This window comes from Lissotriton vulgaris, unplaced genomic scaffold (assembly GCF_964263255.1).
Source record: "Lissotriton vulgaris unplaced genomic scaffold, aLisVul1.2 SCAFFOLD_1667, whole genome shotgun sequence".
In the NCBI taxonomy this organism is placed as follows: Eukaryota; Metazoa; Chordata; class Amphibia; order Caudata; family Salamandridae; genus Lissotriton; species Lissotriton vulgaris.
The window spans coordinates 42,866-51,438 of record NW_028242666.1 but is presented as its reverse complement, the minus strand read 5'-3'; positions in this window follow the sequence as shown (position 1 = coordinate 51,438).

The following is an 8,573-nucleotide window of genomic DNA, read 5'->3' as shown; positions in this document are numbered from 1 at the left end:
ACAGTCAGTAGACAACTTCCCCCGAAAATGTTAGAAAATGAGAAAGGAAATGTGAATGAAAATTTCAGTTAATCTGACTACAAACTTGTGTCCAAAAATCAAGCACAAAGAGACCTGTGAATAGTATTTGTTTTAAAGCAGCATGTTCTAAAGAACATGACCAGCAAGTATCTGGAAGTTCAAAATTCATTCTATGTAAGGTTGTAGGAGATAAAAAAAGGCTATTGTATATAGAGAAAAGAGTTTGTGTGGTGTTTTCTGCTCTTTAGGATTTATTAATTTTGGACATATTGTGTTCCTAAAGGGGATGGACCATACCATTCCTAAGTCACATTCCCAAGATAATTCTACATTTGTTTTAACTCTATCAGTAGAACTAGATAGGAGATGGAATAAATTGTAGACGGTTTGGGATTTGTGCTTAGAAGGCTGTACCATCTAGAATCAGGGAGGGGGGAAAGAGGGTAGAGAAGATAGAAAATGAGTATATGCGGTGTGTAATACGTTTTGTAGAGACTGAAATTTGCTTTAAAAAGAAGAGAAAAGGTCAAAGAGGTGACACTCTTGTGAGAATAAAAGAAATGTGTAGTGTTCGAAAAGTTTATATACCCAAATTAACCCCTTATTTCTCCATGATTTCTAATATATGAGCTTTTTATTTATTAATATAAATGTATTATGCCAAATAGTGGAAGCAAGAAAGGTACCAAGATGAAAAGGGTAGAGTGATGTACAGAATCAAGCAATTTACAGAAGTGATTAAGAACTGGTATAGATACAGCTTGTGGTTTGCATGTAAAAGGAAAGTATTCTTGGAGAAAGAAAGGCTATTTCAAGGTCAACCCATAATATGGAGTCCAATAGGGAGTCTGAAAACCATCGGGATGTTTGACATAATAAAAACGCCCTATGGTACTTTAACACCTTCTTCTAATTTTGGGGGTGACGATTTAGACAACGATATACAAGATTTATTTCACAGATATGAGGTGAGTGTAGAATAAGTCTTTTGAAAAAATTTAAATGGTATAGGTAGAGAGAGCGAAGATCTGATCTCATAGCAAGAATCTCTCTACACCTGTCAGCTGTACTCTTTGCATAGTCCTGAGAAAAGCACAGGGGATTACCCGACAATAAAATACGTTTCATCGATCTGACCGCAGACAGAACCTTAAGAAGATCAGTATATTCCGAAAAATATAAAATAACTCCTCTTGGTCTGCTCGAGGTGGAAACAGCCACAGGCTGACAACCTAATCTGTGGCATGCTCAATATTAAGAAAAGTACAACTGGGCAAATTCAAGGCTTTTGTAAAAAAAAAAAGTTAAGAAGTCAATGGGGTCAGGGCCCTACAAAGCCCTCAGATAGACCATATTTGCAAAGATTATTCCTCCTGTTCCTATTTTCAAGGTCCTTGTTAGAAATGAGATTTCTGGTTGGCTAGGGCTTGCCACTAGAATCAAGCTATCTTGGCTGAAGAAGGATGAAACACCAAAACCGGTCCTAGGATGCTTGTTTCTAGAACAGGTAGGACGTGGCTTGGCAATTCGGGCTGGACTGTTCCCATGATGCACAGGGTCAAGACGGATTTGCATGTGGCTGGGTTCAAACTGGAATGGCATGGTGAGGACAAAAACAATGGATTTAGACCTGCATCTCTGAACTTGGGTGAATGTATGAAATTGTTCTGCATTCTGTCCATCAACTGTTGTTTTTGCATTTGTCACTCCCAGTGGTACGTGTATGCCCAGACGTGGGTCCCGTGCTCTCCATGCCACTGGAATCAAGCTATCCTGGCTGAAGAGGGGTGAAACCCCGAAACCGGTCTTAGGATGTTTGTTTCCAGTCCAGGTAGGACCTGGCTTGCCAATTCGGGCTGGACTGGTCCCATGAGGTACAGGATCAAGACTGATTAGCATATGGCTGGGTTCAAACTGGAATGGCACAGTGAGCAAAAAAAACTAAGGATTTAGGCCCAGATCCCTTTATTGGGGTGAATGTATGACATTATTCGGCATTCTGTCCACCAACTGTTGTTTTTGCCTAAGCCAGGCAGAAACCACTACTCCAGTCATGGCAAGGGAGTTACACACTGAAAGTAAACCCTTCTCACCCCCTTGTTAGCTTGCCATGAGCTGTCAGGCTTATCCCAGAGGCAATGTGTAAAGAGTTTGCGCAACACACACAGCAGCAACACACTAGGCACACCACAAAAGAAACTACACACAAGTTATATGAAAAATAGCCTTTGTATTATCATAAACACATTAGAAACATAATCACACATTTACACTGTGCCAACTGGCACTAGGCAATATTCACAGGGGATTATATACAAGACAGGGCCAATCGGGCCCCTGTCAAAACCATCACAAATCACAATTAGCAACTGTAAAACACTACTAGTAACTATTGGCACAATAATGACCTCAGCATTATATCTAGCAACATAAACACAATATGTCTGCATCACAGTAGGCATAAAACACTGTAGGCCCCAACCTAATTAGCATAAATACATTACGCAATAGACATCATCCTAAAACATCATAGCATGGCATTAGGCATCGCAAGCATGAACACACTATGCAATAAAATGCAGTGCAAAACAGTACACCGACCAGGTGCATACTTCACCTAGCAACTGACCCCAGGCCAACAGGCCTTTAGCTAGGCTCAAAGTGCCTTCCATCCAGAATGTCAGGGCGCTAAGCTGCCACTTGCAGCTAAAGCAAAAGTGCGCAATGTGCTGGGGCGTGGGGTGCTTCCCACCCCTTTCCTAATATGAGGCTACAAACAAAATGCCCACAACTGTGCCCCTCAGGCCCCTCTGGGACTCTGAACAAAATCACACAGACTTTGCAGCTGCCCACTGTCGGATGGGGCAGTTGTGGCAAAATGAGCCCTGGCGCTAACCGTGCCTTGGGAGCCCCACTCTGGGAATCTTAAAGAAAATGCCCCTCTCTTGGCAGCTGCCTGCGCTGTCGTGATGCTGCTGGAGAAACTCCTGAACTGGCACTAACTGTGCCTGTGGGGCACCATGTACTGGGGGGTTGGGGGTGCATCTCACCCCCTCCTTTATCATCACACCAAGCCTTCAAATCCATCCGCACTCACCGGGCTTTTCTCCTGCGGATGCTCATGGTGCCACAATACTGGATGGCAGCCCCACTCACAGGGGCTCTTCTGGTGACAACGTCAGGTCCTCCACAGCCTCTGGACGGGGTACGAAACGAGGCCTCCTTTCACGGCTCTGGCACATGCGGGACTCTCCTTAGCTCCGGGATCTCCGCCTCCAGCAAGGCAGTACCTCTGCCTGTCTTCCTGCGACCCGTTGGCCATGCCCCAAACCAGGAACAGTGGCCTGGCTTCCGGGTCAGGCTGCAGGAATTCCTCAGGTTTCATCCGTAAAATACAACACCAATGCGGGGCTCTCGCTAGACCGGCATCCAGGCTGGGTAGGCTCCAGCCATCAAAGATGCAACAACGCGGGGTGGGCTCCCGCCAGTCAAGAGGCAAAATACATCACATGGTAGGTGGGCACACGCTTGTCACGACCACCAGTGCGGGTTGGGCACCCACTTTAAACAAGCATAAATCAGGGGGGAAGGCTCCCGCTCCTCGCAGCAACTCGGGGGAATCCCCCGCCGGGGATTCAATCTCCATGATGTGCATCTCAGTGCTGCAGGGCTCACACACCCCTCGTCCTCGGGGAGAAAGGTATAGCGTTCTACATGGCGCTAGGGGCCACAGTTCAAAAGAGCAACGTTCCAGGGGTCTAAGGCTGAGCACAGGCATGGCCGCTCACAGGGCTCTCCAGCAGGGAGGCAGTCCCTCATGGCGGTTCCTCCTGAGGCCTAGCAGCAGCAAGTCCCCCACAGGTCACAAGAAGAACACACTCATGGGGTCACAGCTCTAGTACTTATAGTACCTTTTTCTTTGTCTGCCATTGGCACAGGCTTGGGTGAACCAGCCTGAGCTGGTTCTAGGGGGATTTGTAGCACCGTGTTCACAGGTCTAATCTTCCCTTTTGTCAGGTGAGGGCTAGTCATCAAATACACCACAGGGGGGCGGAGCCAGCATTCACAAAGGCAGGGACAACCTATTCAGGGTCAGAGGCTTACTCCTCCGACTACTCCAAATGCAGATGTCCTATTTAGCCTAGCGCTTACTCGCCCTGCCCTCCCTGGAGCCACACACACCTCACCATCCCCTGTCACTCCAAAGCCAGTCATGCATTCCACAGAAGGCAGGCAAACACATAGCACACAGAAATGCCAACTTCTGAAAAGTTCCAATAAAGGGGGATAGGCCCGACAGACCGGATCCAGGCAGGGTCTTCGTATATAGTGTACACAACAAAGTACCTGGTATCCTCGTCACTTACACTGCTTTTAATTCTGCAAAAACCACGCTATATTCCTCTCGTGATTAGGTATATTTAATTACCCTATTTTTTCAGATTATCATCATTTTTTTGTATAAGGATTCTGACCTTCACATAGTTACAGAAACCATTTCAAACCATATATTACAAACATTTATACAAAGCACATTCACCTTTAGACATACAACTTAGACATGTCAACCAATAAAGAAAACTTTTACAATTTTTGACAATATATGTAAAGCAATACCAATGTTGTCCAGAAATCAAAACTCTTTTCTTTATAGCTGCACCAACCAATTATGTTTTTTTTTAAAGTCTTGAACTCTATTAAATATTTATAAGGTATCAATTCCTATTCCTTTCACTTGATCCTTTATTTTGGAAGGAACCAGCTAAATTAATCGCTGCACCGACACGTTTCGAGCCTCACTGTTGTCTCTGTGGGCTCTCATCAGGGTATTTTACTTTCCAACATTGAACTGATCTATAACACAGAAAAATATTTACATTGGTCGCTCTTTGTTGCACTATTTTTCTAAATCTAAAACTTGTTGCCTTATATAGGTGAACACATACCTGCCAATATGGTAAAAAACATGTCTCTGTATTGGGAGAATTTCTTTGCAATCACGAGCAGGGAACACGATCCATTTTGTTCGTGAAACTGTAGTTAATAAAATCCTATTTCAAGACTCCTGTGTGCACTGTTATTAACACTGCTTCAAATGCTAAATAAATGCCGCATACCTGGACTTTTACTTGTCCGTTTTTTGCTTGTTCTTTGCAATGCGCAAGGCGTTCTAATTCTAGGCAGGGGAAGGAGAGAGAAGCATGGGGTTCTTAATTGCGAACTGTTTTTGATATAACTTTTTACTCCATGGAAGGGGGCATTTGAATCACCTACCTTTGGCGTTTTAATTACTAATGTCCGCCTCAGCCTGTTTTCCTCGACCTTTCTTTGTGTATGCAAATGCATGCCATGCATTTTTTACATTTTTTTGCTTTTAGCACCGCCCGCCGCAATGTTAAAAATGCGGGATGCACCCGCCACTGTGGCGGGCACAACCTAATTCCCCCCACTGGACCCCCGCCCTTATGGCGGGCAGGCCCAATCCCCGGGAAAATGGCGTGCGGGCAAAGTCCGCCCGCCATCCTAATGACCCCGTTGATGTGGTGATAAAGAAAGATGTCAGTTTAGCCAGTTGGGGAGAGAGTTGTAGAGATTTGTTAGTTCATTGAAAGATGTAAGATAGAAATTATATATAGACTGTTTGGAGTTTTAGCAGCTTCAGTGGCAATCATTGCTTTACAGGGGACAGTGGAAAACAGGTCTGTGGTTCATTATGTCAACAGGATGAGGGGCACAAGGTCATGAGGATTGTCAGAGGTGGCAAATGTATCTTGAGAGTATTGTCTACAGAAAAGCATAAAAAGAATTTCAAATGTGGCAGAACGTTCCTAGGTTAATCAAGGGAGTAGCAGCCTATTGCTTTTCACAGAACTTTCAGGACGGAAGCATCTGGGTACTGGATTGGCCCATATTTCTCATGATTCAGGAGATATGAGGGCCATTTAGGATCGATCTGTTTCTGAACAGATTAAACTCACAATTACTAAAATGTTTTATTTGGAACTCAGACTGGGGATTGCTTCGGTGGATACGTTTCTAAAGGATTGAAGGAGTCTCGCTACTGATATGTTTCCACCTTTTGCAATAATCGCGAGGATGCAGGTACAAGTGTGCACAGGTTTCAGTAGATAGTAGTCAATAAACAATTTTTTTTAATAGTTTTCCCCTTGGAGCTCTCTTTATATGACACTATACTCATGGAACCACAGAGAGAGTTGCATATAATGGTCCCTATTGGACAGCTTTGTCTGATGACGTCAGGATGAGCGGAAGGTGCAAGCACATTTGCAGACTGCTTTTAGACTTATTTATGAATCCCGGGCACCAGGTACTAGAAAGGCTTATAGGCTGATATGGAGTAAATAGTACCCTTGTGTGTGTGTCTGAAATTTGATTCTGTTTTGGCAAGTGTAGTCAATGCCAATTGTCTCGCAGAACTTTTTGAAGCAAGTCTTTTGTATAGAACAGTAATTGTAAAGCTCAGCAATAGCTACAAAACCTAAATTGGAGAACGGCATTGCAGTGGGTCGGGATATGGCCGTAAAGAAGGTTATGAGGAATTTGTAAGTTTTGAAACCCCCAGTGGAGAAATACACATCTATATGGGATGGTGTTATAGGTGGTAGAATAATTACTTTGTCTTGTGACCTTTAGAAAGGTATGTGATAAAAGAGTTTTAGATGTTAGATAAATAATGTTTTAACCTACAGGAATTTGTTTCTTTTTGGAAAGGAGAAGAAAATCTTTATCAAGAACAATTTTTCACGCATACTTTAATAATAATGTGATGTTGTGCATATTTGCCTGTCTGAGAGAGTATGAGAGAGAAATAGCAAGTCTGAGACAGGCTGGAGTATAACAGTTGCTGATGTGTTATAGACTACCACGTCAGCTGTTTTCTGCAACTGCTCTTGCTAGATAAATGAAGAGGGCTGGAGTGAATGTTGATAATTTGGAGCCTATTCTTTAAGAGGATATCTGCTTCGAAGGCTTTTCTACCAGATGGAAGTTTGCAAGATATTTTATGTTCAGCTAACTGAATACGATAAGAAGTTATTATGTTAAGCCGGAGGACAATGGAATAAATAATGCCTTGGCTAGGCTTTAAACTTGCATAATGTTAGTCTTTGTGCAGTGACATACAATGTGGATTTCCACAGCCTGAAGGGCATAAAATCAGGATTTTATTAAAGACACATAAGGTAAGATTATCCCATCCAGTATAACCCACTCTGATTGTGAGTTTGTTCTTAATTTTTTCAGTAAAGCAGAGCAGCAAGACCAAAAGAAGACCATATGGATTGAATTTATAGTTTTTTTCATTTGGGTATTTGCAGTAAAATAGTTGTATATCTTGTTCACAGCATTAAAGAAGAAAGTGAACTGTGTGTTCTTGATTTTTATTGCTTTCTGGAACTTAACTAACGTTTTACATTCTTCCATTTTGTTGCTGTTCTGAATAGATGCTATACAGGATTCGTGTCTAATCATTGCATCTGTGTCTTTAATAAAATCCAGATTTTCTCCTCATCAAGCTTTGGGAAAAGAACATTTCTAGTCATACTCACAAATGATGTGTGCGCACAGCAAAGCCTGCTAACTAGCACGCAAGCCTGCCACACGCTAGGTATCACACACACACACACACACACCATTGAACTCAATCCCATTCTAACTTATGGAGTGCAAATGTATCCTCTGATTATCAGCAGACCTGCAGCTCTCTCTGCCGGTGAATGATCACCTCTACAGCAGCCACGAGAGATGAACATAAGAGATTGGATTAAGCAAAATAAGCTGTTTCAGAGCTCACCCCTTTCCTTGCACATGAACTCCTCTTCATCAACCACCCCAATGTTCTGAAAATGCCTTTCTGGCTAGCCTCAGCTGCACTTGTCCAGCTCCAATCTCTTCTTAAACTCCTTAGGACAGAGGTTGTGCTGTGGCATCACACGGCAGGTGCATTCTTCGCTGGCCGAGAGCACCTGCTGTATCTACTGAAGCCGGCTCTCACCTGTGGAACAGACACAGGCAGACCAGATACGTACTTTGAATGTCTTCCTTAGCTCCCGATGACAAGATGGAAGTACTAGTCTTTGGCAACAAGAACCTCCGCGTGGGACTCCACTGGGTATAAGTCGGAGCTAGTACTAAAACCCACAGACCATGCAAGAAATCTAGGGATCATCCTTGACAACAAGCTCAATACGATGGCTGAGATCAACACAGTGTGCACCTCCTACTTCCACATCTTACGCATGCTGCAAAAGATCTTCAAGTGGTTTCTTCAGAACACCAGGCAGATTGTTACACAAGCACTCATCACCAGCAGGTTGGACTACAGCAACACTCTCTATGCTGGAATGTCCAAAAAACTCATACACAGACTCCAGACCATCCAGAACACTGCTGCAAGACTCATACTCGATGTCCCAACCCTGCACCCACATCACACCACAACTCAGGAAACTTCCCTGGCTCTCCATTCAAAAGTGCAGCTAATTCAAACTTCTCACACACACATACAAAGCCCTACACAACTCAGGACCAGA